The sequence below is a fragment of the Apium graveolens genome, chromosome 3 (genome assembly GCF_009905375.1).
Source record: "Apium graveolens cultivar Ventura chromosome 3, ASM990537v1, whole genome shotgun sequence".
Lineage (NCBI taxonomy): Eukaryota > Viridiplantae > Streptophyta > Magnoliopsida > Apiales > Apiaceae > Apium > Apium graveolens.
This window is the reverse complement of record NC_133649.1, coordinates 261,804,146-261,814,765: the sequence shown is the minus strand read 5'-3', so window position 1 is coordinate 261,814,765 and position 10,620 is coordinate 261,804,146. Positions and strand designations below refer to the sequence as shown.

At 32.0% G+C, this 10,620-nt stretch overlaps 1 long non-coding RNA gene across 8 annotated transcripts; it reads right to left on the bottom strand.

Moving 5' to 3' along the window:
* Positions 1-393: 393 nt before the first annotated feature.
* Positions 394-8,496, bottom strand: LOC141713270 (uncharacterized). Of its 8 annotated transcripts, none has more exons than XR_012571922.1 (7): positions 8,268-8,457; positions 7,148-7,215; positions 5,218-5,419; positions 4,842-5,000; positions 3,868-3,972; positions 2,689-2,809; positions 394-2,112 (listed from the first exon to the last, which is right to left on the bottom strand). It is a non-coding gene; the product is annotated as an uncharacterized LOC141713270 (long non-coding RNA). The 8 variants fall into 8 exon arrangements; XR_012571921.1 differs by having other exon boundaries at positions 5,211-5,419; positions 8,268-8,456; XR_012571917.1 differs by having other exon boundaries at positions 394-694; positions 1,836-2,112; positions 4,842-5,419; positions 8,268-8,450.
* Positions 8,497-10,620: the final 2,124 nt, after the last annotated feature.

Below are 10,620 nucleotides of genomic sequence, written 5' to 3'. Positions count from 1 at the left end.
TTTTGAAGCCCCGATCTTATTCATACACAAACAAATGTGTTATCACAAAGACGCCGAAGGCGTACTTCGTTTGTAGATAGTGAATAAGTCGGGATGTTTGACCGTAAATAGTCCTATGCCCCTTTGCCATATTGTAGAAATTTAAGAATACTAGTTTTACAATCCGGCTTGGGTCTTCATTATATTTTTATATTATTTAAATTTATTCTTTAAATGCCTTAAATTCTTCTAATACAATTAAATTAATTACTAACATCAGTGGAATTTAGCTACAACCAATTCACAGAAGTGTAACATATTCAATAATGTGAAAATGTAGGCTATTTTTGCTGCATCGAACATGAGTTTATTTGGCTCTGTTAAAATCAAAGTGCTTATGTTGTAATATATAACTAAAAAATAATTTTACGTATTATTAAAAAATTTAAGGTGCATGTTATGTAAACATTAACCATTGGAGATAGATCACATGCAATTTACTTCTGCTCAGGAAATTTTACTTGCAAATTAAACATCAGATTGACCAATATTTTGTTTTGGCAGGTAACAAGTCTTTCAGGAAATTTTACTTGCAAATTAAACATCAGATTGACCAATATTCTGTTTTGGCAGGTAACAAGTCTTTCTACAAGCCTCCGAGACCACTGCCAAATTTGAGATGTATTATGTACCTGGAACTGAAAATATCTTGTTTCTGAAAATATTGTATATTAGTGAAAACATGTGTGATGAAAGCATTAAATAAGAAAGCTATGTAGTAATTTAAAATGGAAAATTACAGTGAATAATAAAAAGAAAAAAAAAAGAAGCTAATTAGAGAAATGATTACCCGAGGAATTAGAACAGGAGATGAATAAGAAGACAAAACATCATCAATTAGTTTGTTCGATTCCATGCTTTCTTTCAATCGAATCCTATAAAATTGAATGAGAAACAAAGAGCAAGAACTGCTGCTTGTGTGTGTATGTCTGTATACTATGTTGTTGTAATTATATGTACAGTTTGTTTGTAGTAGAGTACTGGTATTTTGTATTGCTGCGTGTACTTTAGCTTTCGCCAAAACAGCTTTAATTCAGATCAACTTTACATCTATTGATGCATATTCTCCTCGTATATGATCCCTGTGACTCTTTCCAGGGTATTTTGTTTTTATTATATATGTTTTCGAATTACCATCCCAGCCTAATAGTTTATCCTTTTTCTTTTTCCATTATGAATCCTTACATTTGTCCTATTAGTTTTTCCAAACAATGAGGCTACTGAAAAGAGTTGAAATTTTGAGCATGCAAAATTAATTAATAGATTCAAAGATCCTAAATCACGAATTTTGGTAAAGTTTTACAATATGAAACTAAAATCCTAATATCCCTTAGAGACAAAAAAAACTCAATTCTAGGTTCCAACCAGGGTCATAGTTTTTAAATATAAATAAATCAAATCAGTCCACACTCCACAATCAGCAACTATCAGAAACTTGGGTAGATTTTATGGTTTTAAAAACGTACCTCGACTCTCATATTTGCGGTGACAGTATATACAATGTTAAGGCTTAGAATTAAACACTTAAGTTTATTAAATTACATGTATAAAACAGCTGAAAAAAATCATCAAACACGCAGAAGTCGGCTACAAACACCATACATCAATAATACAACCAAATTTAGTTTAAGTTTCTCAGGGGACTTTTATCAAACAGTTTACGACATTACTCAATCAAAAATAAAATACGATACCATTCAATTCAACAACAACAAAATAGAAAAGATCACGACTTTTTCACTCTCATCATTAAATAAAGGAAGAAATAAAGGAAGTACATGACTTGAATGCATCACCTGGAGGCATGTAATCTGAGAAGCGGCCGCTTGTGCTGTTGGTGTGTGCTGCTGGAGTTTAAAGGTACGCAAGATCCGTGCAAGAGGCTCCGAAGGTAAGTTCCGAACGTAAGTTGAGAGTCTGGTACATTTGAAATTGGATGGTTTGCCGCTGGGGAATTCACACGAAATGGTATATGTTTTCGAATTACCATCCCAGCCTAATAGTTTATCCTTTTTCTTTTTCCATTATGCATCCTTACATTTGTCCTATTAGTTTTTCCAAACAATGAGGCTACTGAAAAGAGTTGAAATTTTGAGCATGCAAAATTAATTAATAGATTCAAAGATTTTAAATCACGAATTTTGGTAAAGTTTTACAATATGAAACTAAAATCCTAATATCCCTTGGAGACAAAAAAAACTCAATTCTAGGTTCCAACCAGGGTCATAGTTTTTAAATATATATAAATCAAATCAGTCCACACTCCACAATCAGCAACTATTAGAAACTTGGGTAGATTTTATGGTTTTAAAAACGTACCTCGACTCTCATATTTGCGGTGACAGTATATACAATGTTAAGGCTTAGAATTAAACACTTAAGTTTATTAAATTACATGTAGAAAACAGCTGAAACAAATCATCAAACACGCTGAAGTCGGCTACAAACACCATACATCAATAATACAACCAAATTTAGTTTAAGTTTCTCAGGGGACTTTTATCAAACAGTTCACGACATTACTCAATCAAATATAAAATACGATGCCATTCAATTCAACAACAACAAAATAGAAAAGATCACGACTTTCTCATTCTCATCATTAAATAAAGGAAGTAATAAAGGAAGTACATGACTTGAATGCATCACCTGAAGGCGTGTAATCTGAGAAGCGGCCGCTTGTGCTGCTGGTGTGTGCTGCTGGAGTTTACAGGTACAGAAGATCTGTGCAAGAGGCTCCGAAGGTAAGTTCCGAACGTAAGTTGAGAGTCTGGTACATTTGAAATTGGATAGGAGAGTCCGGTTAAAAGTGTGATAGCTGTGCAGGTTGTTTCTTATTATAATATATTAGTCTTAAATAAAAAAGATTTAAAGAGAGGGATAACCAAACTAACCAAAAAAAATTTAACTAACCAAAATAGGGGTATACCAAATTATACCCCATTCCGGTTTTTATAGAATAGTATAGATAACCCATAATATTACAATATTGTAAACCAAAACCGGTTGTTAGATGTGAGACCAGCTAATATAATCAAGTAAAAGTAAGAACACAGAAACCAAATTACAAATAATTACTTCAATCAAATATAGTGACGTTCAATTATATATACCAAAATTAGTTTACATCAACCTCTTCAATCACGAGTGCTGTCATTATGGTCGCCCTCGAAAACCTACACTGATTGACGTTATATATACCAAAATTAGTTTACCTCACCCTCTACAATCACTAGTGCTGCCATTATGGCCGCCTCCTCGAAAACCTACACTGATTGACGGTTTTTCGTATTGCATAAAAATAATGGGTCAAGCAAATTGAGTAAGATCCTGAAAGATTGAAACTAAAGCATTTGTATGTCTGGCCTTAATTTTTTTCCTCACAATAAAAAACTCTGCAAGGTAGTGTCATTTAGATTAGAAAGTAGAATGAAAGGAAAACTAAAGAAAGCCTGAATCTTGTGTGCTGTGAAAGTATCTACTCCTTTGTGAAGAACCTGCATATTATAAATATATCCCTCTAAAGTAGAAAATAACATCAAATTTAATTCGTATGATCAAAGTTCTCCAACATACGATCCCTGATGATAAATTAGTGTTCACAAATAAATGCAATTAAATTTTCAGGACAATTCTATCTTTTTTTGTAAAAAAAAAAAGAATGTTGACGAAATGATTCTGTTTGACAAGTTTACGGTTCATAAGCATAATTTAACAAAGTTAAAACGGATCAAATATACATTTACCTCTTACATTTGGTTAGAGATGAATTTTAGTCGATTAGAGCTAAGGGTTAATTTGTAACTTAACCTGAATAGCAAAGCTTACTTTGCAATTTTCAACTGCACCTCTTATAAGTGCAATGCTGACGTGCCGCTTAGTCGGTTAACGGTCATTTGTTTATCCCATTTCTTCAGAGAATGTTCCATTTACCTGTAAAGTTTGAAAGAGCTGTAATAACATGTAGGAAAAAGACGGAAATGGCTATATCCATATACATTACAATGAATTTTATATTACTTTTGAATTCATAAGTTGATTAAAATCAACTACCAAAATAATTATTATTTTTAAAATAAGTACCTTCTCTGGAAAACGCATTAATCTCTATGTCTCTCCCATCTCCCCAGGATGATATCTCACATCCTGATTATAGCAAGGAATATACGGATGCCAGAAAAATAGCATGCTTGGTAAACTTTCACATCAATATTGGATATACTTAGGCATGTTTGACAGATCTTTAAAAATCTCAGATTAGTAATTTGAAAAAGGTGGCTAGGACCCTATATCTCTTTAAGTAATATGGTCAAGTGCTTTGCCTCTCAGGACCCGTTTCCTGGAGGGGCACGAACATATGTGGAATGGATATAGGTTTGAATGTAAAATATTTCTATCAATTGCAGGGAATTAGGACTAAGTTATGCTTTACTGGTCTCCATCTTAAATATCCTGCATTCAGTTGTTTCCCTATGCTCAAGAGTTGCGAAACAATTCTTATTAAACATTATAAAAGGCCCAACATAGAACTACAGATAGCACAAAGATCAACATACATGTATCTTATAGAGGGAACTAATCTACAAATTTGCTATTTGAAAAGCTGTATAAGAAACATGGAAACCATACTTGTGATTTCAATAATTGTAATATTTGTAGCAGTAATCTAAATTAATTGCTTAAAACAATATGACCATAATGTCTTGGAGATGCATCATGCCTCTTTTGTATCAATATTACAATCACACCTAAGCTATAGAAAAAGTGTAAATTCATGTGAAAATATGTGACAAATGATGAACCTGATAAGAGAAGAGACTGCCTTCACCCACAAACTTTCATCTACGCTAAACCGTGCAGTTGAAAACCAAGATATTTTTATTTCGAGCTCTTCTGTTTGATTGCCAACTGAAATTCCCTTGCAGCATCATCTTGTATTTGGACAAGTCAAATATTATAACCTTCACCATGCGATAATCGATTAAGCCTCACAGTCAAAATTTTAATATCACTTCTAATGCTTGGGTGCAAACTCATATTAACAGTAACATCATCATCAGCTGAAGCAAAGGACATCATATGTTTTTTCCGTAAAGTCAAAGAGTGTATCTCAAAAGCACGAGTTAGACTTATGACTTAATCTATCATCTGATGATAAAAAAAACCCTTACACAACACCTCTTCCTTGATAGCCATGCCAAACATCGCAATCCGAGCCATCTACTCTTTTCTTAAAACAATTAGTTCTGGCTCCTTACAGGCTTCCACAAAAAGGGGTCTACCGAGGATTGTTGTTACCAAGGCTTTCCTTGAGCAGCGCAGCATTGGAATGCAATTCGTGTACGGAGTAAGCTCCTCATGTCTTCCTTACCCTGAATACCTGCATAACAGAGTTCTAATTCTTATTTCTTGCATTTGTGAACGGGATCAAAACTTATATTATAATTGGTTGTGGTCTACATAGAGATCTCCTCTGGCACTGTTATCAACACAATTGGCTTATAAAAAATTACATAGGAACTGATTGGAAATTTCTATAAAAATGTTTAATGGGTGAGGTTTCTTAAGTCTAATTTTTATATGTTCTATTCTTTAGGAGAACGTATGAGCCTAGTTTCTGTATAAGCTTTATCAGCATGTGCATTTCAGGGGAAAATAAATAGCAATATATGCAACCTGTAATAAATGAATATCACTATACTCTTACATAGTACTCTTTAACATTGAGAGCCAGAGGTGTTGCAGTTGCACCTTAAGTTTTGAAAATAAGTACCCGAGTACCTCATTATTTTACGTCAATGGTGCGCGGTAAGATTCAATATTAAGTGCTAAAATATTCCAATATTTACCTCAGGAGTTCCATGTACAGAATAAAGCTTGGTTGACATTATGTATCCACAAGATAATGTATAACTCCCAAAAACTTATATATTGGTATAAAATATACATGTATAAATTATAAGTCTCTGCATTTAGATGCCGTTAATTATTGTCCTGCGTCAAATCTGAGTTGACATTGATATTTATATACCTTGAGTTTTAAATATAATTACTTAGATTGTCTCTCTGCAAAAGGGTTTTTTCTCTCGTGTGTATATTTGAAGTACATTATCATTATTTTCTTGGCTCAAGTAACATCACCCAATTCATGTCTCTGTAAACTTTAACAGCTAACAACAAACAAAGACACATGCAGGTTATGGTATTTCGGGCATTTCTGATAATATATCTCTAAACAGGGCAATTTTAACAATAACCCCAATCTCAGCCACTTTTGAGTTTTAACAGTATAACAGAACTAAGAGAAAGGCAAGTAATCACTGTAATTAGATGATACGAACACACCCATTAAAGAACGATAACAGAGTAAGCCACACTCTAGGATATCAATTAAACTCTATATATTCCTAATCTGATCTATTTTATTTAAATCAAGTAAAATACCTTCATGCGTGCACAACTGTTCTAAGCATACGTATATACTAAATAGTTTTCAAATGTTCCTGTTGGATCTTCACTCAAACTCATCATAAAATTCATATTTGTGATTCATGGAGGCACAATTGTGAATGGCCCTCATAATAAAAATATTATTAGGAGGCTATATCTTAAATGCAAGGAGAAGGCACTTTTTCGCGGACCTTACTTCTCCATTATCTACATAGTCGACCCAGAATAAATAATGGGATTTTGGTGGAAAAGAACCATGCTTGAATAGTCTCGATAAATCAGAATAGTTAAAATAAATAGCTTCCGAACATTCTAAAAAGAAATTATCAAGTAAGTTTCATGAGTCAGGCAGTAAGAAGATATAGCACATTTGTGACAACCCTCAATCTACTTCCCAGGGGAGTTTTAGTTCCCGATTTTATAGTAAAATTACAATAGATATAAACCAGAGTCTGGTTTAGTAGTGCAATTAAGGCCGAACCTCTATGTGTGATGAATATGTGAAAAATATTAATTTTATAAGGAGTAGATCAGTGCCAACACTCAATAGTTTCTAACTTTATATAGTGCAATTTTAAAACAAAATTAAGATATGCCAATAGACAAATTAACAGAGTATACACTGAAACAATAGGCCCAAAACATAATTAGACTGTGCCTGTTATTTAAATGCACATCTGACTTGCTCTAAATGATGAACAATCACTTCAAGAACTCAAGCAAAACCTGCAAACAAAGATTATGATTATCAACTATACAGAGTCTAGCTACAATAAAGACCATGAGTATGAACGAACTCAAAATGTGTACATATAAACAACAATATGACATTTAGAAAAATTAACTCTAGTTCAGTCTCAGATCATGTAATAAATTTTTTCTAATAGGCTCCCGAGAGAGAAAGAGGAAATCTGACAGTAAAGGCCACTAAAACCAAACATTTGTTCTACATTCATGACAAGAATGACTTTAATATGTTTTCAAGTTAAATTTTTAGTCTGTATCAACATAAAAAGCCAACAAGCTAGAATGGTTATTGTTAACAACATTAATCATTTGGATAAATCCATGTACCTAAAACCGCAAATAAGAAAAAACTAAAGCAATTCACAACAAAGCACAAGCAACCAATAAATTTTGTCTACAAATTAGAATTAAAAACAGCAAAATTTATCGAAGTCCAATTGTTGCCTTGCTAGACTAAGGGAGTGTATTCATTTCAGATCTTAAAAAATTGTTAATAATCTACGAATTTTAAAAGATTTTCGTTGATTTCAATTCTTCGTGGATTTTGATGGAGTTTGATCCAAAATCTTGTAGAGTCTTGCAGATTTTGTGGAGTTTTTTAGAAATCCATCAAAATCTCATGTATTTTGAAGAGATTTCAAGATATTAAAAATGTACTAGCAAATCCATCAAAATCCACAACTTTTTTAAATAAAAGAAAATCCATGTACTTTTGAATACCATCAGATTTTGATTGATTTTTTAAAATCCAAATTGAATATCACTAAATTTTGATTGATTTTTTAAAATCTAAATTGAATACACTCAAATTTTAAAAGACTTTTTTTTTCTGATCCTTGGTGAATACCTTCAGATTTTAAAGGATTATTTAAAATTCCAAATTGAATACCTCATAATTTCTAAAATCCATAAAAATCTTTCAAAATCCCAATTGAATACACCCCCTAAGATATGCCTAAAATTTATCCTCACAAACCAAGAAATACTTGTAATACACACGTATAGACACCAAAGATCGAATTAGTATGCACCTTTGCGGTCCGAGCGGAGGTTCAGACAGATTTCGACAATTAAGATCCGGAAAGAAATACGTTGTCGCCGATAATATCACTTCTCACGTGATACTCCCTCCGTCCGGCTGTTTGGTTCGGGCAGGGGTGCCTGTAAAGGAGTGAAAAAGAAAAAAAAAGATAAAGTGGTGGGAACCATTCATTTTTAATGTATAAAAGAGAAATAACTGAGTGTGAAAAGTTACGAAGAATAGGAAAATGGTGAATTTACCGACTATTTTTGATAAATTTTGAAATGTAAATAATTGGATGGGATATTCCAAAAAGAAAACTGTAAAAAAATGATTGGGAGAGAGGGAGTAATTCGTTAATACTTAGTACTTAGTACTAGGGATGAGTGGGGCCCGATTTCGACCAAAAACCAGACCGTAACCTAAATCGTGCGGTTTCCAAAATTGAAAACCAAAACTAAACCAAATATCCTTGTCGTGGTTTCGATTTTTAATCATGGTTTCGGTTTAAAAAGGTGTGGTTTCGGTTTTAAAATAAATCTAAATAAAATATATTTACTTTCCACTAATATAATAATTTTTTATTAATTTTCAAGAAAAAATATGCAAAAGAATTTGAATAGAAATGCTACCTTGTGTTTGATGCCTAATAGTAGTGTAGCTACTATACTTTTTAAGTTAATATAATCCAGTAAATGCTATTGGTTTAACTTTTGATATGTAGATTAGTGAGTACTAATTTTTACTGGCAATCAAGCATGCATAATTCATGTGAAGCCACAGCCATAATACAAGCCCAGTTGAATCTTCTAAACTTAAATGACTATAAATTTGTCGAGCTGGCTATGCAATTGCAAAATTGGGCTATATATAAAATACTTGTAAGTGTAAGTGTGTATCCGTCTGTGACACAATCTACTGATCTAAACTAAATATATTATTATACTTATATATATAATAAAAAATATATAATAAATTTAATTCGGTTCGGTTTATATTCGATTTTAAAAAATTTAAAACCAAACCGCAATCATATTATCGGTTCGGTTTTTATTCGATTTGGTTATTAGTTGATTCGGTTTTTAATGCTTCGCTTTTATCCGGTTTTTTACGGTTTCGGTTTTGATTTCGATCTTCGGTTCGGTTTTGCTCCTCCCTACTTAGTACGTACTAACAAAGGCAGGAGGGGAACCGAAGAAGCTGTAGAGGTGTATAGTGTGTGCATATACTTAAACATCTCTAAAGTAACAGGAAATCGATCTTTTGAATTAAAATGCAGGGTTGGGACGAAAAAAATATAATAATTTATCGAGTTTATTACTTTATCGGGAATAAAAATACACTGTGTCCATTATGTTGGGACATAAAAAAAATATTATTTTAGCGAAATTATTACTTTATCGATTATTATTTCATCGAGGTTTAACTTATACTGAGGTGAGGAGGAGGTTCGGAAGTAGAAGATCCATTTAATTTCAGTTAACTTAATAATAAATGAAGTGAAAAATACATCTATCATATTTTATGTTTAATATTTTAGCTTATTTATATTGTTATTGATTTTTTTCTCTGTTTATATTTTAAATAATTTTTTCCATAGTTGTTTTTTGGTTCTTGGTTACATTTTCAAAGATAGATTGAAAGATAAATTTCAAAGTATAATATTAATTATTTAGAATACTTTTACAGTTGGCTGCTTCTATTAGATTATGTCATGTTCACCGTACTGATAACATAATTTACTATTTTGCCATGTACTAATAGATGTGAATTTATTAGTTTTCCCCTGATGACCGTAACAACATAACTTCCTTACACCAATTATATATAAGATATAATTTGTTTATGCAAATTCATATGACAGAGAAAAAATAGTAGACGGTACAGGTCTTAAATTGCTCCATATCCAAAAATACATCGTAAATATATATCACAATATATATTAAAATTTAACTATACATAAAACTTTTTATAGATTTATATTTCTATATAACACCCGTGTAAGACACGGTTCACTATCTAGAATATTTTAATGTGTATTGATTTATAAGTAAAATATTACCAATCTGCAAAAGGTTGCTAATTTAACTATCTGAGTAAATGATACATTCTGTTGTACGTGGGATGTAATTGAATAAATATAATGATGAGGATCAAGGAATGAATATGTTAATTTGGATTTCGTTATGTGTGCTCGTGGTGATGTTTAATTGGAGAGGACGCAAACATGGGTTATGCAGCTTACTTCGACAACAAGGAATAAAGGAGCGATGCATGAAGTTGGACAAGTAGCTGATTATTATATAATTATTAATTAAAATTGTGCTTACAAGTTTTTACCTTTCACTTGAAAGGGTTTTTCT